The 25,826-nt window shown below is 40.0% G+C and overlaps 2 pseudogenes; both read right to left on the bottom strand.

Annotated features, from left to right (window-relative positions):
• Positions 1 to 1,645: 1,645 nt before the first annotated feature.
• LOC138612526 (myosin heavy chain, fast skeletal muscle-like) lies at positions 1,646 to 11,712 on the bottom strand (annotated as a pseudogene).
• A 2,559-nt stretch (positions 11,713 to 14,271) lies between these two features.
• On the bottom strand, positions 14,272 to 24,417 carry LOC138612523 (myosin heavy chain, fast skeletal muscle-like; annotated as a pseudogene).
• Positions 24,418 to 25,826: the final 1,409 nt, after the last annotated feature.

The following is a 25,826-nucleotide window of genomic DNA, read 5'->3' as shown; positions in this document are numbered from 1 at the left end:
ATGACTAAATAAAATCTTCTCTCCCCATTGATTAGTCAAGAAAGTTGCATCCCCTTCAGAAGATGAGTCTCTTGCAAGAACAGTGAGATTTTTGCCCTTTACAAAATAAATAAAGTGCTTTTCTCTTTACAATGTCTTTCAAGCCCCTCACATTCAATGAACCAAATGTAATTTTTACATTAACCATTAACACTCAAACAGGAAAATATGAACTTGAAAATAATCAGTTGTTTATCAGCCCGCTCGGTAACTGGATAAACTGACACAGTTGACTGGGGCCTTGACTGTCCCTTTTATCTTTTCCACTATATCTCGGTCATTTAAGCATGATGTCACTTGCCATCACCAATCCGACGTCCCTTGATGAAGCCATGAGGACCTCGAAAGAAAGCCAATTTTCCAGCCCGCCTCGCTTTTTCACTTTGGGGCCAGAGGCGTCTCCTTTCCTTCCAGTCCTGCCATGGCAGCATCTCCGCGAAACGTATGCCTTTATCCTTACAGACTTTACAGACAGATCCTTTGCTCCTTCGCCAAATCTCTTCTTTCATGCGCCTTTGGGCAAAAACAACGATGGCATGTCTTTTCTTCATTGTAAATCTTTGTACCCACTCGATGCACTATATCAACAGCATCCTCCAACTTTGACTCCATCTCTGGGACGATCTTACCAAGAATCTGGATGACTTGTGCTCTGATATCTTCACCTGCTTCCTCTCCTAAATCTTTGACCCGGAGACACCACCGCATTCTGTATCTTTCTTGTTCTCTTACTCTCTCTTAAAGGTCACGGTTTTCTTTGCATAGCTCAATATTTTGTTTCTCCAGGTCATTGACTTTTTTTTTGCAGTCTTTAACCTCCTCTGCATTAAACTGGACTGCCATTGCTAAGTTAGCAAGCATGGTGCTTCTTTGCTTTGCCTGCTCATTTAAATCGGCCAGCTGCATATCCACTCTCTTTTTAAGGCTTAGAATTGCCTCCAAAATTGTGTTATTGGAGACTTCAGCATTCTCACCCTCTGCTGTTGACTTTGCCTTCTTTTCCACAGGCTTCTTAATTGGCGTTGACGGTGTTGAGTTGTCTCCGCGGTCTCTCTTGTTTAGCAGAGTGACGTCCATGGCGTAGTCATACTCCACTACTCGACCAACTTCTTTTCCTTGAGTTGTAGACGGAGTTTCTTGTCCTCTGGGGTCTGGGTTCTTGTCCTCTTGTCCGCCATCTTGCAGCCACCTCCCTCGGCTGCGGTTGTTGTCATTTCACGTTTTTACCGGTGTGTCCGCCATATTGTATATCTGGCTCCTTCAGTTGCTGTGGTTACTAGCCTGCACGCGCATGATAGCCTCCTCTGCGGGGGGGGATTTGGAGGCAGGACTGAGTGCCGCAGACATACACTGTATGTAGTGCACTGATAAGTATCTAAAACAACCCCATTTCAAATAAACCAAACTATCCGTTTAAAACAGCCCAAACTTTTTTCCAGTATAGAATGTTAAGGTGTTTCACAAATTATTTGAATTTGACATTTGCTCTTTCGGAGCACACACTCAGGTCAAAAGAACACAGAAAGCCATTTAAGATCAAAAACTATTTTATTGTGGTATATTTCACATCATATTATGATTAGAAACAGCCCGTCAGCGCGGTGCTTTACTCAGCCACATCTTTTCCCTGTACAAAAAAAGATAAAACAATCAATACAAAACAGAAACCAGCATACATATATGTTATGCTCTGTATACTTTATGAAGGGATTATTGGTATTTTATTTCATTGATGACAACAGTATTGCTTGAAGTAAATTGGAGTATGCAGAATTTTATTTGATTCGTGTTTTGACCATTCAAATTGTTACTTTACCTTGCCAGAGTCGCGGCTCTTTGCTCTCAGTTTGTTAACCTGGGACTCTGCAATGTCAGCACGCTCCTCAGCCTCCTCAAGCTCATTCTGGACCTTCCTGCACTTGGACAGATGAACATTGGCCTGCTCCTCCTGAAATAAGTAGCCAAGGCATGAATAATTGTTAAAATGTTAAAGGTTATTGTGCATTGTATTAAGACTACATAGTGGTCTTTGTTATAAACAAGTTATGTCTTTACCGCTTCCTCAGCCTGCCTCTTGTAGGCCTTCACCTTCAGCTGCAACTTGTCAACCAGATCCTGCAGCCTGGTAACATTTTTCTTGTCCTCTTCAGTCTGTTATAGAAAAGAGAGATTCACATGTTTAAGAACTTAAAATGGTAACTATATTTGATTTATTTGCACTTTACATTTTTAATATCAAAATGACTATACCTGGTAAGTGAGCTCCTTCACTCTCCTCTCATATTTGCGGACACCCTTAACAGCATCAGCTCCACGTCTCTGCTCTGCCTCAACCTCAGTCTCCAGCTCACGCACCTTCAGAATACAGTAAGACATTAAATATACATATTTTCCTCAAAGTCTATCCTCAGCTGCGCAAGAAATTAAGAAGACTTTTTACCCTCGACTCAAGTTTCTGGAGCTGCTTCTTGCCACCCTTCATGGCCAGGTTCTCAGCTTCATCCAGACGGTGCTGCAGGTCCTTAACAGCAACCTCAAGGTTCTTCTTCATTCTCTCCAGGTGAGCGCTAGTATCCTGCTCCTTCTTCAGCTCCTCAGCCATCATAGCAGCCTAGAGGAGACACCATTCAATGTTGATGAGAAATATCTTGAATAGACCCATTTACGAAAAATAACAAAATAAGAACAAATTAAATACACCTACATCAGTGATAGCCTTCTTGGCCTTATCCTCTGCATTTCTTGCTTCCTGAACAGTGTCATCCACTTCACCCTGGACCTGGACCAGATCGGTCTCAAGCTTCTTCTTGGTGTTCATTAGACTTGTGTTCTAAAAGAATATAAACAAGTCATCACTTTCTTTTATACTGACATAATGACTTAGATTTGTGAAGAAGTGAAAAAAAGAAAAGAAAAAAGAAAAATCACCTGAGAGTGCAGAAGACCGACACGCTCACTGGCGTCCACCAGCTCCTGCTCAGCCACTTTGCGGCCTCTTTCTGTCTGTTCCAGACCAGCTCTAAGTTCCTCAATTTCAGCGAGCATGAGACCGTTCCTGCGATCTACCATAGCAGCTTGTTCCTTAAAGTCCTCCTGGGCTCTGAGAGCATCATCAAGGTGCAGTTGGGCATCCTTGTGAAAAATGTCAGGAAAATGTTCACTTGAATGCCAAAATTTAATATAATAACAATACAATAATATATAATATAACATAATCTTTACCAGAACTCTATGTCATACAATACCTTCAGTTGTGCCTGTACATTCCTCAGCTGCTTCTGGGACTCAGCAGCCTGGCGATTGGCGTGGCTCAGCTGAATCTCCATCTCATTCAGGTCTCCCTCCATCTTCTTCTTGATTCTCAGGGCATCGTTCCTGCTCCTGACCTCAGAATCCAGAGTGCTCTGCATGGAGTCAGTCACCCTCTGGCTGTTCCTCTTGATCTGCTCCATCTCTTCGTCTTTCTCTGCCAGCTTCCTGTCCACCTCACCCTTGATCTGGTTGAGCTCCAGCTGGACACGCAGGATCTTGGACTCTTCATGCTCCAGAGTTCCCTGATATAATCAAAGAATGAAATATTCGTCTCTGCCTTCAGACTTTGTATAGTTTTTCAGAAGAAGATATGGCCTGTAAAAAAATGTACCTCAGCCTCTTCAAGAGCTGTCTGGATCTCAGACTTCTCAGTCTCCACCTGCTTCTTGGCCTTCTCCAGCTCATGGATGCTCTTGCCAGTCTCACCAATCTGTTCAGTCAGATCTGAGATCTCCTCTGCAGAGAGATAAATGCGTTTTATATCGATAAGCCTTAAAATGTAAAATAATTAGCAATGACTAAAATGTAAGAAATACACACTTTTAACACAATGTTACTGTACTGTACTGTGTAGAACTCACGTTGCAAGTTCTTGTTTTCACGCTTCATGGTCTCCAGCTGATCCAGAGCTTCCTCATAGGAGTTCTTCATCTTGAAGAGCTCAGTGCTGAGAGAACGAGCCTCCTTCTGAGCTCCCTCAAGCTCTGCCTGACCCTCCTCGTACTTCTGCTTCCACTCTGCCAACACCTGAATAACAATTTAGTCACTTAGTCATTGAACAACACAATGACAAGTTTTCTTCTTTGCTTGTCATGGTTGCCCAAAGTAAACATTACCTTGTCAAAGTTCCTCTGCTTCTTGTCCAGGTTGGCAGCCAGACCATTAGCCCTCTCCACATCAATCATGAGATCCTCCACCTCACTCTGGAGCCTCTGTTTGGTTTTCTCCAGAGAAGCACACTTGGAATTGGTCGCTTCAATCTGCTCCTCAGCCTCCTGAAGACGCTGGGCAAGCTTTTTCCTGTTAAAAGAGTGTTATTAGTCTCAGGGAAAATCTTAAAGATTAAAATGCCAATAATGTTTTCCACATACTTTTGCATATAAATATGAATGAAATACAAATAATTACTTATTTCCTGGAGTACCTAGTTTAACATATTCAAGAAGTTAATAGCATTGTCAGTTGAGCTAAGCTACAATGCTATACTTCTTGACATTTAAATGTTCTTACTGTGTAGTTGTCTGATTGGAAACGCTTAACCTGTACTCACTTGGCTTCCTCAAGCTCCTCAGTACGCTGGATAGCATCAGTTTCATACTTGGATCTCCACTGAGCCACCTCACTGTTGGCCTTGGACATTCCACGCTGCAGCTCAGCCTTTGCCTCCTGCTCCTCCTCAAACTGCTCCCTCAGCAGATCGCAGTCATGGCGGGCTGACTGCATTCCATGGGCCAGAGCATTCTTGGCCTGGTGTAAAAAGTAATATTCAGTGAGTAAAACTTTTAAACAACAAATAGAAAAGGTATCAGACAGTACAAATTTAAAGTCGTCTTACCTTAACCTCCTCTTCAATCTGTCTCTTCAGCTCTTCAATCTGCTGTGTGAAGGCCTGTTTGCCTCTGGTCAACTGGGAGACAAGAGCTTCTTTCTCTTCAATTTGACGGCCGAACTCGCCTTGTGAGGAAGATATCATGATGTATTAGTTTGTGTTACGTTTTACCATAATAGATACAGAAAACAACAAATCTTTCGCTTATAACTTGTAAATACCATTTTCTGTCAGGAGACGTGCTTTCTGTGCACTCGTGTCATTGATCTGACGGACATTTTCATCATTCTTGGTCTTCAGTTCACTAAGTTGGTCCTCAAGAGTACGGCACATCTTTTCAAGATTTCCCTAAGGAGATAAAGAGTGCTCAGTTCAGTGATCAGATTTATTTCTAATGATTATTACCTTGTTTACTACACTAATTTGGGTATTAAAATAAAATTGTATGTATTGTGTACCTTTGCCTTAGCAACAGCCTCCATGTTGCTGGAGAGGTCATCAATCTCCATCTTGTATTCACTCTTTTCCTTCTCAAGCTTCTGCTTGACACGCTGGAGGTTGTCGATCTGCTCTCCGAGCTCAGCAACACTGTCAGCCTGCTTCTTGCGAAGAGCGGCAGCAGTGGCTTCATGCTGCAGAGTGGACTCCTCAAGATCACGACGGAGCTTCTGGAACTCAGCTTCACGCTTCTTGTTCATCTCAATCTGAGAAGCAGTGGCACCACCAGCCTCCTCCAGCCTCTCACTGATCTCCTCAAGTTCCCTGGAAAGGTCAGCTCTCTGCTTCTCAACCTTGGCACGAGCAGCACGCTCAGCCTCAATTTCCTCCTCCAGTTCCTCAATACGGGCCTGTTGATTTTAAGTAAGTGGTATTTCAGTAAACTTTCACTTAAAATCAAAAATAATAAAGTAACACAATATGTCACCTGAAGCTCCTTGATCTTCTTCTGAAGCTGAGCACCCATTGACTGCTCATCCTCAATCTTGCTAAGGAGCTGACTGACTTCAAAGTCCTTCCTGTAAGAATAAAAGATAAAGTTATACAGTTAGAGTTTATGCTGTTAACAATAGGTTTTAAAATAATACATTTTTGTTGAAATGCAAAGACAATGTTACTTCTTAAGTTTCTCATCAGACTGCTGCTTGTCATTCTCAAGATCCATGATGGATTCCTGGGCCAGTTTCAGATCACCCTCAAGCTTTCTCTTGGCTCTCTCAAGGTCCATACGCAGCTTCTTCTCTTGCTCCAGAGAACCCTCAAGCTGAACATTAACAATAGTTTTTAATGATCATGTTCAACATGTAACATTGCCAATCTGAGTGACTTTGTAAACTTACATCATCCACTTGCTGCTCAAGCTTGGTCTTGGCCTTGGTCAAAGTGTTGACCTTGTCTTCCTCAGCCTGCAGATCATCAAGAGTCTGCTGATGAGCCTCCTGAAGGGCTTTCTTCTCCTTGGTCAGCTTAGCAATGCTCTCATCCTGAGAGGCCATCTCCTCAGTCAGGTTCTTGACCTACATTTGCAAGTAAGATGTTATTGTATGGTAATCTTCAGATATTACTTGATCTGCAAGATAATTTGTTGATAATTTCCATACCTTGTTCTCAGTGGCATGTTTCTCCTTTTCCACTTTGGCCAAGGTAAGCTCCAGGTCATCAATATCCTTCTTGAGCTCAGAGCATTCATCCTCCAGCTTTCTCTTCTTGGCAGTGAGCTCAGCATTGATTTCCTCTTCATCCTCCAGTCGCTCTGTTGTCTCTTTGAGTTTGGCCTCCATCTGAATCTTACTCTTGATAAGTCCTTCACATCTCTCCTCAGCATCTGACAGATTCTCTGATTCCTTGTTTGCATTGAAAAAAAGATGTTAGAATGTCCACAATATATGGACACAAAATTTCAAAGCAAAAATGTATACTTACTGATGCTACTTGCAGCTGCAGATCATTTTTCTCCTGCAGGATGGAGACCATCTTCTCTTCCAGCTCCTTCTTCTTGGCCAGTGCAGCAGCAAGGTCAGTCTGCATCTTCTCATAGTTCTCCTTCATCTGAGTTAACTCCTTCTCAGTTTCAGCACTCTTCAGCAGAGGCTTGATCTTGTAGTACACCTTCATCCATGGCCAGTGTTTCACATTCATGAATGAGCGGACATTGTACTGGATGGTATAGATGGCTTCCCTGTGGACAAGAAGTTTCTGTTATTAACAATGTTGCTTTGTGACTTTATCCAATTGTCATTCAGAGTTTGTTGTTTTAAACATGCCTCCTCTCCGTCATCTTCACAAACTCCCTTCTCATGAGGTAAGCACGGCAGAGAGCCTGAGTCATGGTGACCAGAGATGCAAGCTTTTCATCTCTCATCTCCTCAAGGGTACCCAGGAGACCGGCCTTGAAGAACACCTAAACAAACAAAAGAAATGAAAAGATGAATGTATGATATGAAAAAAAAACAACATTTTGGCTTAATCCTCGTAGTTTGAAGGATTTAAGGAGACAGTGTTCTATAAATGTCCTAAAGCTGGTTGCTGATCTTTATCAACTACTGACTTTTTCCTTAGCCGTTTGTCTAACTTGTTGTAAAATTCAATAGCGTCATTAATATTGACAAATGTCTTAAATGTTCCATTAAGAAAAAATCAAACACACTATCTAGATACAATAACTTTTTGGCACAGCATGTAAATAAAAAAGAAATTAAAGCAATTTACCTTGGTGTGTCCAAATCTGTACTCATCATGATTAACATCAATTGATCCAAGCAGCTTCTCTGAAGCCTTCTTGTTATCAATGAACTGACCCTCAGGGATGACACTAGCATTCAGCACCTTGTACCTGTCATGAAAGAGTTAAAGGACAGTGTGAGCATTTTCTTTTAATAGCCTGCAGTAATATTATCTTTACATACTCATTGATACCTCTGCTTGAAGTCAGCATAGACAATTCTGCTAGGGAAACCTTTTCTGCAGATTCTGATACCCTCCAGCACACCGTTACACCTGAGCTGGTGGATGACCAGGAAGTTCTCCATGAGACCTGTAAAACCACATTTATTGTAGTTAGAATTGTTCTGTTGAATGAACAACACAAAATAAAGTAAACTGTACCAACAAAATAAAAAAGTCTCTATTGAGATTTTCTTTTCTATGTACCTGGAGTCTTGGACTCATTGGGAATCAGGCAGCGCACAAAGTGAGGATGAGTGCTCCTCAGGTTAGTCATCAGCTTGCCCAAGTTCTCCTGTAGATGCAAAAACTCTTGTTGTAACAAATATCAATTAAGAATTGGAGTGTTATCTGAGTGATGTATAATATCCAAGTTTGCAATGTTAAACCTTACTCTGAACTGTGAAGACACAGTCTGCATAGAACCACCCTTCTTCTTGCCTCCCTTCTTGGCAGTGTCTGTTGATAAATTAAAGTAGACATGTTCTGTCACAAACTAGAAATACAAGTTACATGAAGAAACGCTACAGTGTGGGAAGAAACTTGCATTTTCTAAAACTTAAAAAAATCTGTTTTATGTTAATGTTGTTACTATCATACCTTCAACAACAGGAGGATACAGAAGAGCCAACAGTTTAACTGAGGACTTCTGGTACAGCTGTATGACGGATTCGTTCAGTGGATCCTTGTTCTTGTCCAGCCAGCCAGAGATGTTGTAGTCCACGGTACCAGCATAGTGCACCAGGGAGAAGTGAGCCTCAACCTTGCCCTTTGAGGGCTTTGGCTTCTCAAATGCTTTGTTTTTGCCAAGATGCTGGTCATACAGCTTGTTCTTGAAGGATGTGTCTGTGGCCTTGGGGAACATGCACTCCTCTTCCAGGATGGAGAAGATGCCCATGGGCTTTAGAAAGTGGAAGACATGTGTTATTTAAGTTGAGTATAACTAAGAACAATTACACAGAATCACAAAATTGAATCATTACCTTCTCAATCAGCTCAATGCAAGCAGCCAAGTCCATACCGAAGTCAATGAACTCCCAGATAATACCCTCCTTCTTGTACTCCTCTTGCTCCAGGACAAACATGGTGTGGTTGAAGAACTGCTGCAGTTTCTCATTGGTGAAGTTGATGCACAGCTGCTCCAGGGTGTTGAACTGTAAGGGGACAGAAAAACAACATGATTATTTTTCCAGGCACAAACGATGATTCTATTAAGAAAAGTATGTCAGCTTTTTGAATATGAAGCTTACATCAAAGATTTCAAAGCCAGCAATATCCAGCACACCAATAAAGAACTGCCTTGGCTGTTTAGTGTCCAACATCTGGTTGATTCGGATGACCATCCACAAGAACATCCTCTCATAGATAGACTTGGCCAGGGCAGTCACTGAGTTCAGCACCTGAATAAAAACCAGGATATTGTTTGATTAAAGTCAATGAAGTGTTTTGTAAAATACTTAAATACTGCTTTCCTGAGCTTCCTCTTACAAGATGTATGACACCAAAGATCATATTTTGAAAGATCCTAAAGGAAGCATTCTAAGTATTAATTTCATCAAACTCAGTACCATATTACTGAATTAGAAGTGACCAAACCAATTTGTTAAAATAGTATATTGGATATTAATATTTCATGATTACCTGAGGTACAGTCTGTCCCTTGGTGACAAACTCATTTCCGACCTTCACTCTGGGATAGCACAGAGCCTTCAGCATGTCAGCAGAGTTCAGACCCAGCAAGTAAGCAACCTTGTCAGCCTCTGACAATAGTTAAGTGATTAAATGTTAATACATACGGTATGTGATTCTGAAAGTCAATCATAATGTAAGAGAAACCAGCCTAATGGAAAACTTCAAGACTGTGGTTTTCAAGCTATAATTCTTTGCTGATGTTAAGAACTCACCCTCTGTGCCATCAGGCTCAGCCTGCTCTTCACGCTGCTTCTGCTTGAACTTCATGTTACCATGGTGAAGCACAGCACCAGTCATCTTGTAGATGCTCATCTTCTCTTCACCACTGAAGCCCAGGATATCAATAGCATTCTGTGTTCAAGAGAGGTGTCCAAACAAGAGACAGACACTTTAGAAGATGCAGTAAAGATCAGTTTGATGTTGCATTTATTGCACACAACATATTTAAACATTTTGTAGTGAAGACTACTCACATCAGTGGCTTCCAGCTCAACTTTGTCATCAATGCTGGCCACAGTGATCTGACCCATGCTGCACATGGGGAAGTCGTAGGGGTTGGTTGAGATGAGTGACAATTCTGGAGATCAAAAAGAGTGACAGGCTCAATACATTGTTTTCTATGGAAATTGAAGTAGGTTTTTCATTTTGCAACAAGTCAGTGTGTTTACCAATCAGCTCAGGTTTGTGGGCGGTCATCATCTGGTAGAAGATGTGGTAGCCTCTTTCATCAGGAAGCTGGAATGTCACTCTAGACTTCTCCAGCAGATCTACAAATGTTGTTCATTAGTCACATAGTGGCCAATTCTTTATTCCAGTAATATGTATGTACTATGAGGAGTTTTACTTACATGTCTCAATATCAGCACTAGACAGTTTGCCAGTTGTGCCGAAATGGATTCTGATAAATTTACCCTGTTTAGAACAAAGGGATGTTAAATATCCATCCACATGGGCAATGTATAGAAGGACCTCTGTGATTTTGCAAGAATTCCTTCATACTTACAAAACGAGATGAGTTGTCATTCCTCACAGTTTTGGCATTACCATAGGCCTCCAGCAGAGGATTAGCTGCAATAATCTGATCCTCCAGTGAACCCTACAAAGAAGGTTTAGAGTTGATAGTGGGAGTGATTTTTCCCCCCCATGGAAAAATATTCCATACTAAAAGTACTTTCAGTTGATAACATCATAGACATAACCCCACCTTTGATGTGTCCCTCTTCTTGTCTCCACCAACTGAGATGGTTGCAAAGTACTGGATGACACGCTTTGTGTTCACAGTCTTTCCAGCACCAGATTCTCCACTAGGTATAGAAAAAGAGGACTTGTTCTATATATTTGTTAAGATATAGATGTTAAACATGCCATAAAATGTTACTTACGTGATCAAGACAGACTGGTTCTCCCTATCTGTTGAATAAAACAACAAAGAAATTAAGCACATTTTCCTTCAGCAGAAACCTCCTATACTTTCAAATTCTCTGCTGTTATGGTTATGTCTTACCACAAAGCATGAACTGATAAGCGTTGTCAGAGACGGAGAAGATGTGGGGTGGAGCCTCCATACGCTTCTTGCCTCTATAGGCACTTACAACTTCAGAATCGTACACTGGGAGCCACTTGTAGGGGTTTACAGTGGCACAGAACAACCCAGAGTAGGTCTGAAAGTGATTACAGAGATTCAGTAGTTACCTCAGTGTTTCCCACAAGTAAAGCCATCTCCAAACGTTCTCGTTTCTTATTAGGGCCAATTTCTTACGTAGATCATCCATGCTGCATAACGCTCTTTGAGGTTATAAAGCACAGAGGCTTCATTGAGATGGGTCATCATGGCCATGTCCTCAATTTTGTCGAACTTGGGAGGATTCATTGGAGAGACGTCATCTTCTTTAACTGTCCTCTCCTAAAAGGAAATTTGTCACAATGAGAACTGATCACATTGAATAAGTTGACTCTGAGTTAAAGATACCAACCTCCTGAGTGTCCAAGACTTTGACAGTAACTTTGCCACCGTCTTTCTTGACAATTGTTCCCTTCAGGTACAGCTCTTTGACGTCTGCTACATAGCAGGCAGCCTTAGCATCAAATGGTTTGTTTTGAGCCTCAATTCTCTCCTTCTCCGGTTTCCGGAGGTAAATGGCAGCTTTGCCATAAGTGGCCATCTCTGCGTCCGTACTCATGGTGGCGCCTTTTGTCTGTTAGATAAGAGCAAAGGAGATGCCATCTTGATGTTTCAAGTCAATGTAAGTAAATAGTAATTGAACACCTGAAATTCTTCTAAGAATTAAACATAACCACATTTAAACCATGTTTCAATATCCTCATATACTGCTTTTCAATGTTATTACAGAATAAGATACAGAGAATAAATAGTAACATACAGTTCTAACATATAGTTTTTTCAAAATATTTGGAGATATGTCACACATACACACACACACGCATGTAAATATATTTATATATTTAATTTTTTCTTACCTGACCCCCACTCCGTCAATAGTGTTCACCAATCCTGTTCAAAACAGTTTTTGTTAGTTAAGGTCAAGCAGGTTTAAAAACATACATTCACTCAATTAATATGTTTATATCACATATATCGTAAGTAAGAAATACATTGAATTGGTCTGAAGCAAAAATGAGCAGAGTTATACCACAAGCAGGAACTCACAGGTCTTCTGTCCCACACTGTTCCCTGAAGGACTACTTATATTGAATGTGTTTTGCTGACACTGCCAAAGTTAAATATGGAATGCATTCCAAATGTGGTATGGTAATGTAGACAGTGATATGGTAGACATAATTAAAACATGTGTTGAAAGCATATACATCTAGTGTTTCAGGTTTCAGTTAGTAAGTCAAGTTCTTAAATTTTGCTTAATCATTACTTTGGTTAGAATCGACTTATATACATCAGTGTGCTATAATTTGATTAAATCAAAAATAAATACAATAATTGAGTTACTGAATTTGTCTACCTCTATAAATTAATCTACGTTTTTTTAATTCGTTTTTTAAGGTTGTACAGTAATTTATAATTTACATCATCTTATTTTGATCATTTAATATAAACAAAATAATTTGAGTCTAAGACAATAACAGAACAATAATCTTTTACATTCCATTAGCATCCCTTAAAATGAATCGTCATTACTGATCCTTAATTGTATTGAGCATTGTAACCCAAGCTTTCAACACTTTGAATGTCACATCCATGTATGGGTTGTCATTGCTGACTCCATTTATGTCCCTGAGTGCTGTACTCAACTGAGATAAAATTTAAATATGCATTTTCTTTTTGAAAGGCTTTATGTGATTTTTGTTCTGTTACAGAGAGACAGGACATTTTATAAAATGTGATGACATGGTGGTTGCCCAGCAAGATATACGTTTTTGACAAAACAATACATTTAACCCCAACTCTGTAAATACCACATGTAATTGATCATGCCTTTTAAGGAAGCCACTTATGAGGTTGTTTTATAGTTTAACAGATGGAATAGAAAGCCAGTTATCTCTTACAAATTAAAAAATAAATAGTATCAAATGTTTATGAATATGAAAATGTTCATGCTCTACAAATTAAAATCTGTACAACATGTTCTGTTTACAAATAAATAACACGCTGAATGGCTGCTTCAAACAAAGCATTAAACATGAAAACCTACAATTAAGTTTGGTAAATCAAGATAATGGCTAAGACTTACCTTACTAAACTGAAAGTTAAATATTAAAAGGTTAGGTTGTAACTAAATCTGGTTCTCCCTGGTCAATTTAAACTAATCCTTTACAATAACATCACTTGTAGAAATGTTGCCCTTTAATAATGAATATATTGTGAAATAAATGGATTATTTACTATGAAGTGTTGTCTTTCAAATTCATTGCAGCATCCATAGCCCTGAACAAACACAGCATTAATAAGTAATATACAACATTATCAAAAATGGAAATGTGATGACACCCATCAAAGGAGAAGATGAACTTGACATTGAATGACTTCTCCATCTTGGCTACTCTTCTTCCTTTCCTGAAAGAAGAACCGTGATCTAAGAGTGTGGAAATTGATTATTTATTAAAGGTTTATATGTGCTCTCTGTTAAGCTTCATTGCAAAACAAAAAAAACCGTCTCTCTCCTACACTTTTTTCCCCTCTTCACAATGTGTTACTCGTTGCATTTTGATGAAATCCAAACGTGAGCACAAGGTGGGATTCTGGGATGTCAAGTTTTTTTAATAGTTGTTTGTTGCCTTCAAAGACTTCTCAGCAAGAATGAATCTTTTATTCTCATGGTAACTTTCAAAGGAGTGCTTACATTGAAATTAGCAAAATACCTTTGCTTCCTCCTCAAACAGTTTTCCAACCTCACCTCAGGGTTACAAAACACTCTCAGACATTCTTGAATGTTTTTTCTCAACTCACTATTACTGTGCTAGAGACCTACTTTTAAATCACACACTTGATATGTGTCCGATTAACATCAATTATATATATTTTGTAATTTCTTTTATTTTAAAACAGCCCACACTTTCAGCAGTTCTTTATTCTTTATTCTAATATATTTATTCACCCATTCCAGTATAGAACGTTAAGGTGTTTCACAAATGACTGACATTTGCTCTTTCGGAGCACACACTCGGATCAAAAGAACACAGAAAGCAATTTAAGATTAAAAACAATTTTATTGTGGTATATTTCACATCATATTATATGATTAGAAACCGCCCGTCAGCGCGGTGCTTTACTCAGCCACATCTTTTCCCTGTACAAAAAAAGGTAAAAGAAAAAATACAAAACAGAAACCAGCATACATATATGTTATACTCTGCATACTTGGAAAGGATTTGTCTTTCTTTAATTTTATGAAGGGATTAATGGTATTTTATTTCATTGATGACAACAGTATTGCTTGAAGTAAATTGGAGTATGCAGAATTTTATTTGATTCGTGTTTTGACCATTCAAATTGTTACTTTACCTTGCCAGAGTCACGGCTCTTTGCTCTCAGTTTGTTAACCTGGGACTCTGCAATGTCAGCACGCTCCTCAGCCTCCTCAAGCTCATGCTGGACCTTCCTGCACTTGGACAGATGAACATTGGCCTGCTCCTCCTGAAATAAGTAGCCAAGGCATGAACAATTGTTAAAATGTTAAAGGTTATTGTGCATTGTATTAAGACTACATAGTTGTCTTTGTTATAAACAAGTTATGTCTTTACCGCTTCCTCAGCCTGCCTCTTGTAGGCCTTCACCTTCAGCTGCAACTTGTCAACCAGATCCTGCAGCCTGGTAACATTTTTCTTGTCCTCTTCAGTCTGTTATAGAAAAGAGAGATTCACATGTTTAAGAACTTAAAATGGTAACTATATTTGATTTATTTGCACTTTACATTTTTAATATCAAAATGACTATACCTGGTAAGTGAGCTCCTTCACTCTCCTCTCATATTTGCGGACACCCTTAACAGCATCAGCTCCACGTCTCTGCTCTGCCTCAACCTCAGTCTCCAGCTCACGCACCTTCAGAATACAGTAAGACATTAAATATACATATCTTCCTCAAAGTCTATCCTCAGCTGTGCAAGAAATTAACAAGACTTTTTACCCTCGACTCAAGTTTCTGGAGCTGCTTCTTGCCACCCTTCATGGCCAGGTTCTCAGCTTCATCCAGACGGTGCTGCAGGTCCTTAACAGCAACCTCAAGGTTCTTCTTCATTCTCTCCAGGTGAGCACTAGTATCCTGCTCCTTCTTCAGCTCCTCAGCCATCATAGCAGCCTAGAGGAGACACCATTCAATGTTGATGAGAAATATCTTGAAAAGACCCATTTACGAAGAATAACAAAATAAGAACAAATTAAATACACCTACATCAGTGATAGCCTTCTTGGCCTTCTCCTCTGCATTCCTTGCTTCCTGAACAGTGTCATCCACTTCACCCTGGATCTGGACCAGATCAGTCTCAAGCTTCTTCTTGGTGTTCATTAGACTTGTGTTCTAAAAGAAAAGAGAAGTTCAGTAATTTATATAAAATCATGATTGGTGAAATAGTGGAGAAATGAAAAGAAAATTCACCTGAGAGTGCAGAAGACCAACACGCTCACTGGCGTCCACCAGCTCCTGCTCAGCCACTTTGCGGCTTCTCTCTGTCTGTTCCAGACCAGCTCTAAGTTCCTCAATTTCAGCGAGCATGAGACCGTTCCTGCGATCTACCATAGCAGCTTGTTCCTTAAAGTCCTCCTGGGCTCTGACAGCATCATCACGGTGCAGTTGGGCATCCTTGTGAAAAATGTCAGGAAAATGTTCACTTGAATGCCAAAATTTAAGGACACTGATCATAATCTTTACCAGAACTCTATGTCATACAATACCTTCAGTTGTGCCTGTACATTCCTCAGCTGCTTCTGGGACTCAGCAGCCTGGCGATTGGCGTGGCTCAGCTGAATCTCCATCTCATTCAGGTCTCCCTCCATCTTCTTCTTGATTCTCAGGGCATCGTTCCTGCTCCTGACCTCAGAATCCAGAGTGCTCTGCATGGAGTCAGTCACCCTCTGGCTGTTCCTCTTGATCTGCTCCATCTCTTCGTCTTTCTCTGCCAGCTTCCTGTCCACCTCACCCTTGATCTGGTTGAGCTCCAGCTGGACACGCAGGATCTTGGACTCTTCATGCTCCAGAGTTCCCTGATATAATCAAAGAATGAAATATTCGTCTCTGCCTTCAGACTTTGTATAGTTTTTCAGAAGAAGATATGGCCTGTAAAAAAATGTACCTCAGCCTCTTCAAGAGCTGTCTGGATCTCAGATTTCTCAGTCTCCACCTGCTTCTTGGCCTTCTCCAGCTCATGGATGCTCTTGCCAGTCTCACCAATCTGTTCAGTCAGATCTGAGATCTCCTCTGCAGAGAGATGCATGCGTTTTATATTGTTAAGCCTTAAAATGTATAATTAGCAATGAATAAAATGTAAGAAATACACACTTTTAACACAATGTTACTGTACTGTGTAGAGCTAACGTTGCAGGTTCTTGTTTTCACGCTTCATGGTCTCCAGCTGATCCAGAGCTTCCTCATAGGAGTTCTTCATCTTGAAGAGCTCAGTGCTGAGAGAACGAGCCTCCTTCTGAGCTCCCTCAAGCTCTGCCTGACCCTCCTCGTACTTCTGCTTCCACTCTGCCAACACCTGAATAACAATTTAGTCACTTAGTCATTGATCAACACAATGACAAGTGTTCTTCTTTGCTTGTCATGGTTGCGCAAAGTAAACATTACCTTGTCAAAGTTCCTCTGCTTCTTGTCCAGGTTGGCAGCCAGACCATTAGCCCTTTCCACATCAATCATGAGATCCTCCACCTCACTCTGGAGCCTCTGTTTGGTTTTCTCCAGAGAAGCACACTTGGAATTGGTCGCTTCAATCTGCTCCTCAGCCTCCTGAAGACGCTGGGCAAGCTTTTTCCTGTTAAAAGAGTGTTATTAGTCTCAGTGAAGATTAAAATGCCAATAATGTTTTCCACATACTTTTGCATATAAATATGAATGAAATACAAATAATTACTTATTTCCTGGAGTACCTAGTTTAACATATTCAAGAAGTTAATAGCATTGTCAGTTGAGCTAAGTTACAATGCTATACTACTTGACATTTAAATGTTCTTACTGTGTAGTTGTCTGATTGGAAACGCTTAACCTGTACTCACTTGGCTTCCTCAAGCTCCTCAGTACGCTGGATAGCATCAGTTTCATACTTGGATCTCCACTGAGCCACCTCACTGTTGGCCTTGGACATTCCACGCTGCAGCTCAGCCTTTGCCTCCTGCTCCTCCTCAAACTGCTCCCTCAGCAGATCGCAGTCATGGCGGGCTGACTGCATTCCATGGGCCAGAGCATTCTTGGCCTGGTGTAAAAAGTAATATTCAGTGTGTAAAACTTTTAAACAACAAATAGAAAAGGTATCAGACAGTACAAATTTAAAGTCGTCTTACCTTAACCTCCTCTTCAATCTGTCTCTTCAGCTCTTCAATCTGCTGTGTGTAGGCCTGTTTGCCTCTGGTCAACTGGGAGACAAGAGCTTCTTTCTCTTCAATTTGACGGCCGAACTCGCCTTGTGAGGAAGATATCATGATGTATTAGTTTGTGTTACGTTTTACCATAATAGATACAGAAAACAACAAATCTTTCGCTTATAACTTGTAAATACCATTTTCTGTCAGGAGACGTGCTTTCTGTGCACTCATGTCATTGATCTGACGGACATTTTCATCATTCTTGGTCTTCAGTTCACTAAGTTGGTCCTCAAGAGTACGGCACATCTTTTCAAGATTTCCCTAAGGAGATAAAGAGTGCTCAGTTCAGTGATCAGATTTATTTCTAATGATTATTACCTTGTTTACTACACTAATTTGGGTATTAAAATAAAATTGTATGTATTGTGTACCTTTGCCTTAGCAACAGCCTCCATGTTGCTGGAGAGATCATCAATCTCCATCTTGTATTCACTCTTTTCCTTCTCAAGCTTCTGCTTGACACGCTGGAGGTTGTCGATCTGCTCTCCCAGCTCAGCAACACTGTCAGCCTGCTTCTTGCGAAGAGCGGCAGCAGTGGCTTCATGCTGCAGAGTGGACTCCTCAAGATCACGACGGAGCTTCTGGAACTCAGCTTCGCGCTTCTTGTTCATCTCAATCTGAGCAGCAGTGGCACCACCAGCCTCCTCCAGCCTCTCACTGATCTCCTCAAGTTCCCTGGAAAGGTCAGCTCTCTGCTTCTCAACCTTGGCACGAGCAGCACGCTCAGCCTCAATTTCCTCCTCCAGTTCCTCAATACGGGCCTGTTGATTTTAAGTATGTGGTATTTCAGTAAACTTTCACTTAAAATCTAAAATATGAATTATGTTTTCTGTAACACAATATGTCACCTGAAGCTCCTTGATCTTCTTCTGAAGCTGAGCACCCATTGACTGCTCATCCTCAATCTTGCTAAGGAGCTGACTGATTTCAAAGTCTTTCCTGTAAGAATAAAAGATAAAGTACATAATAAGAGTTTATGCTGTTAACAATAGGTTTTAAAATAATACATTTTTGTTGAAATGCAAAGACAATGTTACTTCTTAAGTTTCTCATCAGACTGCTGCTTGTCATTCTCAAGATCCATGATGGATTCCTGGGCCAGTTTCAGATCACCCTCAAGCTTTCTCTTGGCTCTCTCAAGGTCCATACGCAGCTTCTTCTCTTGCTCCAGAGAACCCTCAAGCTGAACATTAACAATAGTTTTTAATGATCATGTTCAACACCTATGTAACATTGCCAATCTGAGTGACTTTGTAAACTTACATCATCCACTTGCTGCTCAAGCTTGGTCTTGGCCTTGGTCAAAGTGTTGACCTTGTCTTCCTCAGCCTGCAGATCATCAAGAGTCTGCTGATGAGACTCCTGAAGGGCTTTCTTCTCCTTGGTCAGCTTAGCAATGCTCTCATCCTGAGAGGCCATCTCCTCAGTCAGGTTCTTGACCTACATTTGCAAGTCAGATGTTATTGTGTGGTAATCTTCAGATATTACTTGATCTGCAAGATAATTTTTTGATAATTTCCATACCTTGTTCTCAGTGGCATGTTTCTCCTTTTCCACTTTGGCCAAGGTAAGCTCCAGGTCATCAATATCCTTTTTGAGCTCAGAGCATTCATCCTCCAGCTTTCTCTTCTTGGCAGTGAGCTCAGCATTGATTTCCTCTTCATCCTCCAGTCGCTCTGTTGTCTCTTTGAGTTTGGCCTCCAGCTGAATCTTACTCTTGATAAGTCCTTCACATCTCTCCTCAGCATCTGACAGATTCTCTGATTCCTTGTTTGCATTGAAAAAAAGATCTTAGAATGTCCACAATATATGAACACAAAATGTCAAAGCAAAAATGTATACTTACTGATGCTACTTGCAGCTGCAGATCATTTTTCTCCTGCAGAACGGAGACCATCTTCTCTTCCAGCTCCTTCTTCTTGGCCAGTGCAGCAGCAAGGTCAGACTGCATCTTCTCATAGTTCTCCTTCATCTGAGTTAACTCCTTCTCAGTTTCAGCACTCTTCAGCAGAGGCTTGATCTTGTAGTACACCTTCATCCATGGCCAGTGTTTCACATTCATGAATGAGCGGACATTGTACTGGATGGTATAGATGGCTTCCCTGTGGACAAGAAGTTTCTGTTATTAACAATGTTGCTTTGTGACTTTATCCAATTGTCATTCAGAGTTTGTTGTTTTAAACATGCCTCCTCTCCGTCATCTTCACAAACTCCCTTCTCATGAGGTAAGCACGGCAGAGAGCCTGAGTCATGGTGACCAGAGATGCAAGCTTTTCATCTCTCATCTCCTCAAGGGTACCCAGGAGACCGGCCTTGAAGAACACCTAAACAAACAAAAAAAATTAAATGATGAATGTATGATCAACTCAGATAGTTAATACTGACATTCTGAAAACAACATTTTGGCTTAACCCTCGTAGTTTGAAGGATTTAAGGAGACAGTGTTCCATAAATGTCCTAAAGCTGGTTGCTGATCTTTATCAACTACTGACTTTTTCCTTAGCCGTTTGTCTAACTTGTTACAAAATTCAATAGAGTCATTAATATTGACAAATGTCATAAATGTTCCATTAAGAAAAAATCAAACACACTCTAGAAACAATAACTTTTTGGCACAGCATGTAAATAAAAAAGAAATTAAAGCAATTTACCTTGGTGTGTCCAAATCTGTACTCATCATGATTAACATCAATTGATCCAAGCAGCTTCTCTGAAGCCTTCTTGTTATCAATGAACTGACCCTCAGGGATGACACTAGCATTCAGCACCTTGTACCTGTCATGAAAGAGTTAAAGGACAGTGTGAGCATTTTCTTTTAATAGCCTGCAGTAATATTATCTTTACATACTCATTGATACCTCTGCTTGAAGTCAGCATAGACAATTCTGCTAGGGAAACCTTTTCTGCAGATTCTGATACCCTCCAGCACACCGTTACACCTGAGCTGGTGGATGACCAGGAAGTTCTCCATGAGACCTGTAAAACCACATTTATTGTAGTTAGAATTGTTCTGTTGAATGAACAACACAAAATAAAGTAAACTGTACCAACAAAATAAAAAAGTCTCTATTGAGATTTTCTTCTCTATGTACCTGGAGTCTTGGACTCATTGGGAATCAGGCAGCGCACAAAGTGAGGATGAGTGCTCCTCAGGTTAGTCATCAGCTTGCCCAAGTTCTCCTGTAGATGCAAAAACTCTTGTTGTAACAAATATCAATTAAGAATTGGAGTGTTATCTGAGTGATGTATAATATCCAAGTTTGCAATGTTAAACCTTACTCTGAACTGTGAAGACACAGTCTGCATAGAACCACCCTTCTTCTTGCCTCCCTTCTTGGCAGTGTCTGTTGATAAATTAAAGTAGACATGTTCTGTCACAAACTAGAAATACAAGTTACATGAAGAAACGCTACAGTGTGGGAAGAAACTTGCATTTTCTAAAACTTAAAAAAATCTGTTTTATGTTAATGTTGTTACTATCATACCTTCAACAACAGGAGGATACAGAAGAGACAACAGTTTAACTGAGGACTTCTGGTACAGCTGTATGACGGATTCGTTCAGTGGATCCTTGTTCTTGTCCAGCCAGCCAGAGATGTTGTAGTCCACGGTACCAGCATAGTGCACCAGGGAGAAGTGGGCCTCAACCTTGCCCTTTGCGGGCTTTGGCTTCTCAAATGCTTTGTTTTTGCCAAGATGCTGGTCATACAGCTTGTTCTTGAAGGATGTGTCTGTGGCCTTGGGGAACATGCACTCCTCTTCCAGGATGGAGAAGATGCCCATGGGCTTTGGAAAGCGGAAGACGTGTTATTTAATGATAAGTTGAGTATAACTAAGAACAATTACACAGAATCACAAAATTGAATCATTACCTTCTCAATCAGCTCAATGCAAGCAGCCAAGTCCATACCGAAGTCAATGAACTCCCAGATAATACCCTCCTTCTTGTACTCCTCTTGCTCCAGGACAAACATGGTGTGGTTGAAGAACTGCTGCAGTTTCTCATTGGTGAAGTTGATGCACAGCTGCTCCAGGGTGTTGAACTGTAAGGGGACAGAAAAACAACATGATTATTTTTCCAGGCACAAACGATGATTCTATTAAGAAAAGTATGTCAGCTTTTTGAATATGAAGCTTACATCAAAGATTTCAAAGCCAGCAATATCCAGCACACCTATAAAGAACTGCCTTGGCTGTTTAGTGTCCAACATCTGGTTGATTCGGATGACCATCCACAAGAACATCCTCTCATAGATAGACTTGGCCAGGGCAGTCACTGAGTTCAGCACCTGAATAAAAACCAGGATATTGTTTGATTAAAGTCAATGAAGTGTTTTGTAAAATACTTAAATATGATTGGTTATGATTTGGCGCTATACAAATAAAATTTGATTGATTGATTGATTGATTGATTGATTGATTGATTAAATACTGCTTTCCTGAGCTTCCTCTTACGAGATGTATGACACCAAAGATCATATTTTGAAAGATCCTAAAGGAAGCTTTCTAAGTATTAATTTCATCAAACTCAGTACCATATTACTGAAGTAGAAGTGACCAAACCAATTTGTTAAAATAGTATATTGGATATTAATATTTCATGATTACCTGAGGTACAGTCTGTCCCTTGGTGACAAACTCATTTCCGACCTTCACTCTGGGATAGCACAGAGCCTTCAGCATGTCAGCAGAGTTCAGACCCAGCAAGTAAGCAACCTTGTCAGCCTCTGACAATAGTTAAGTGATTAAATGTTAATACATACAGTATGTGATTCTGAAAGTCAATCATAATGTAAGAGAAACCAGCCTAATGGAAAACTTCAAGACTGTGGTTTTCAAGCTATAATTCTTTGCTGATGTTAAGAACTCACCCTCTGTGCCATCAGGCTCAGCCTGCTCTTCACGCTGCTTCTGCTTGAACTTCATGTTACCATGGTGAAGCACAGCACCAGTCATCTTGTAGATGCTCATCTTCTCTTCACCACTGAAGCCCAGGATATCAATAGCATTCTGTGTTCAAGAGAGGTGTCCAAACAAGAGACAGACACTTTAGAAGATGCAGTAAAGATCAGTTTGATGTTGCATTTATTGCACACAACATATTTAAACATTTTGTAGTGAAGACTACTCACGTCAGTGGCTTCCAGCTCAACTTTGTCATCAATGCTGGCCACAGTGATCTGACCCATGCTGCACATGGGGAAGTCGTAGGGGTTGGTTGTGATGAGTGCCAAATCTGGAGATCAAAAAGAGTGACAGGCTCAATACATTGTTTTCTATGGAAATTGAAGTAGGTTTTTCATTTTGCAACAAGTCAGTGTGTTTACCAAGCAGCTCAGGTTTGTGGTTGGTCATCATCTGGTAGAAGATGTGGTAGCCTCTTTCATCAGGAAGCTGGAATGTCACTCTAGACTTCTCCAGCAGATCTACAAATGTTGTTCATTAGTCACATCCTGGCCAATTCTTTATTCCAGTAATTGTACTAATTTTTACTTACATGTCTCAATATCAGCACTAGACAGTTTGCCAGTTGTGCCGAAATGGATTCTGATAAATTTACCCTGTTTAGAACAAAGGGATGTTAAATATCCATCCACATGGGCAATGTATAGAAGGACCTCTGTGATTTTGCAAGAATTCCTTCATACTTACAAAACGAGATGAGTTGTCATTCCTCACAGTTTTGGCATTACCATAGGCCTCCAGCAGAGGATTAGCTGCAATAATCTGATCCTCCAGTGAACCCTACAAAGAAGGTTTAGAGTTGATAGCTGGAGTTATTTTCCCCCCCATGGATAAATATTCCATACTAAAAGTACTTTCAGTTGATACCATCATAGACATAACCCCACCTTTGATGTGTCCCTCTTCTTGTCTCCACCAACTGAGATGGTTGCAAAGTACTGGATGACACGCTTTGTGTTCACAGTCTTTCCAGCACCAGATTCTCCACTAGGTATAGAAAAAGTTTTGTGAAGACTTGTTCTATATATTTGTTAAGATATAGATGTTAAACATGCCATAAAATGTTACTTACGTGATCAAGACAGACTGGTTCTCCCTATCTGTTAAATAAAACAACAAAGGAATTAAGCACATTTTCCTTCAGCAGAAACCTCCTACACTTTCAAATTCTCTGCTGTTATGGTTATGTCTTACCACAAAGCATGAACTGATAAGCGTTGTCAGAGACGGAGAAGATGTGGGGTGGAGCCTCCATACGCTTCTTGCCTCTATAGGCACTTACAACTTCAGAATCGTACACTGGGAGCCACTTGTAGGGGTTCACAGTGGCACAGAACAACCCAGAGTAGGTCTGAAAGTGATTACAGAGATTCAATAGTTACCTCAGTGTTTCCCACAAGTAAAGCCATCTCTAAAACTTTCTTGTTTCTTATTAGGGCCAATTTCTTACGTAGATCATCCATGCTGCATAACGCTCTTTGAGGTTATAAAGCACAGACGCTTCATTGAGATGGGTCATCATGGCCATGTCCTCAATTTTGTCGAACTTGGGAGGATTCATTGGAGAGACGTCATCTTCTTTAACTGTCCTCTCCTAAAAGGAAATTTGTCACAATGAGAACCGATCGCATTGAATAAGTTGACTCTGAGTTAAAGATACCAACCTCCTGAGTGTCCAAGACTTTGACAGTGACTTTGCCACCGTCTTTCTTGACAATTGTTCCCTTCAGGTACAGCTCTTTGACGTCTGCTACATAGCAGGCAGCCTTAGCATCAAATGGTTTGCTTTGAGCCTCAATTCTCTCCTTCTCCGGTTTCCGGAGGTAAATGGCAGCTTTGCCATAAACGGCCATCTCTGCGTCCGTACTCATGGTGGCGCCTTTTGTCTGTTAGATAAGAGCAAAGGAGATGCCATCTTGATGTTTCAAGTCAATGTAAGTAAATAGTAATTGAACACCTGAAATTCTCCTGAGAATTAAACATAACCACATTTAAACCATGTTTCAATATCCTCATATATTGTCTTTCAATGTTATTACAGAATAAGATACAGAGAATAAATAGTAACATACAGTTATAACATATAGTTTTGTCAAAATATTTGGAGATATGTCACACATACATACACACACACACACACACACACACACATATATGTAAATATATTTATATATTTAATTTTTTGTTACCTGACCCCCACTCCGTCAATAGTGTTCACCAATCCTGTTCAAAACAGTTTTTGTTAGTTAAGGTCAAGCAGGTTTAAAAACATAGATTTACTCAATTAACATGTTAATATCACATATATCCTAAGTAAGAAATTCATTGAATTGGTCTGAAGCAAAATGAGCATAGTTATACCACAAGCAGGAACTCACAGGTCTTCTGTCCCACACTGTTCCCTGAAGGACTACTTATATTGAATGTGTTTTGCTGACACTGCCAAAGTTAAATATGGAATGCATTCCAAATGTGGTATGGTAATGTAGACAGTGGCATGGTAGAAATAATTAAAACATGTTTTGAAAGCATATACATCTAGTGTTTCAGGTTTCAGTTAGTAAGTCAAGTTCTTACATTTTGCTTAATCATTACTTTGGTTAGAATTGACTTATATACATCAGTGTGCTATAATTTGATTAAATCAAAAATAAATACAATAATTGAGTTACTGAATTTGTCTACCTCTATATATTATTCTACATTTTTGTAATTCACTTTTTAAGGTTGTACAGTAATTTATAATTTACATCATCTTATTTTGATCATTTAATATAAACAAAATAATATAAGTCTAAGATAATAACAGAACAATATTCTTTTACATTCCATTAGCATCCCTTAAAATGAATCGTCATTACTGATCCTTAATTGTATTGAGCATAGTGACCCAAGCTTTCAACACTTTGAATGTCACATCCATTTTTTGGGTTGTCATTGCTGACTCCATTTATGTCCCTGAGTAATGTACTGAACTTAACTGAGATAAAATTGAAATATGCATATGCATTTTTTAAAGTCTTTATATGAGTTATACATTTGTGACAAAATAATACATTTAACCCCAACTCTTTAAATACCACATGTAATTGATTCTGCATTTTAAGGAGGCCACTTATGAGGTTGTGTTAAAACCTGTACAACATGTTCTGATTACAAATAAATAACACGCTGAATCACTGCTTCTTAAAGTAAAAGTTAAAGTAAAATATTAAAACTGAGGTTCTAACTAAATCTAGTTCCCCCTGTTCAATTTAAACTAATTCTTTACATTAACATG

The sequence above is a fragment of the Semicossyphus pulcher genome, unplaced genomic scaffold, assembly GCF_022749685.1.
Source record: "Semicossyphus pulcher isolate SPU_LCO1_2020_fin unplaced genomic scaffold, fSemPul1.0.p SCAF_8, whole genome shotgun sequence".
Classification (NCBI taxonomy): domain Eukaryota; kingdom Metazoa; phylum Chordata; class Actinopteri; order Labriformes; family Labridae; genus Semicossyphus; species Semicossyphus pulcher.
Note: the sequence above shows the minus strand (reverse complement) of the source record. Positions and strands in the feature narration are given on the sequence as shown.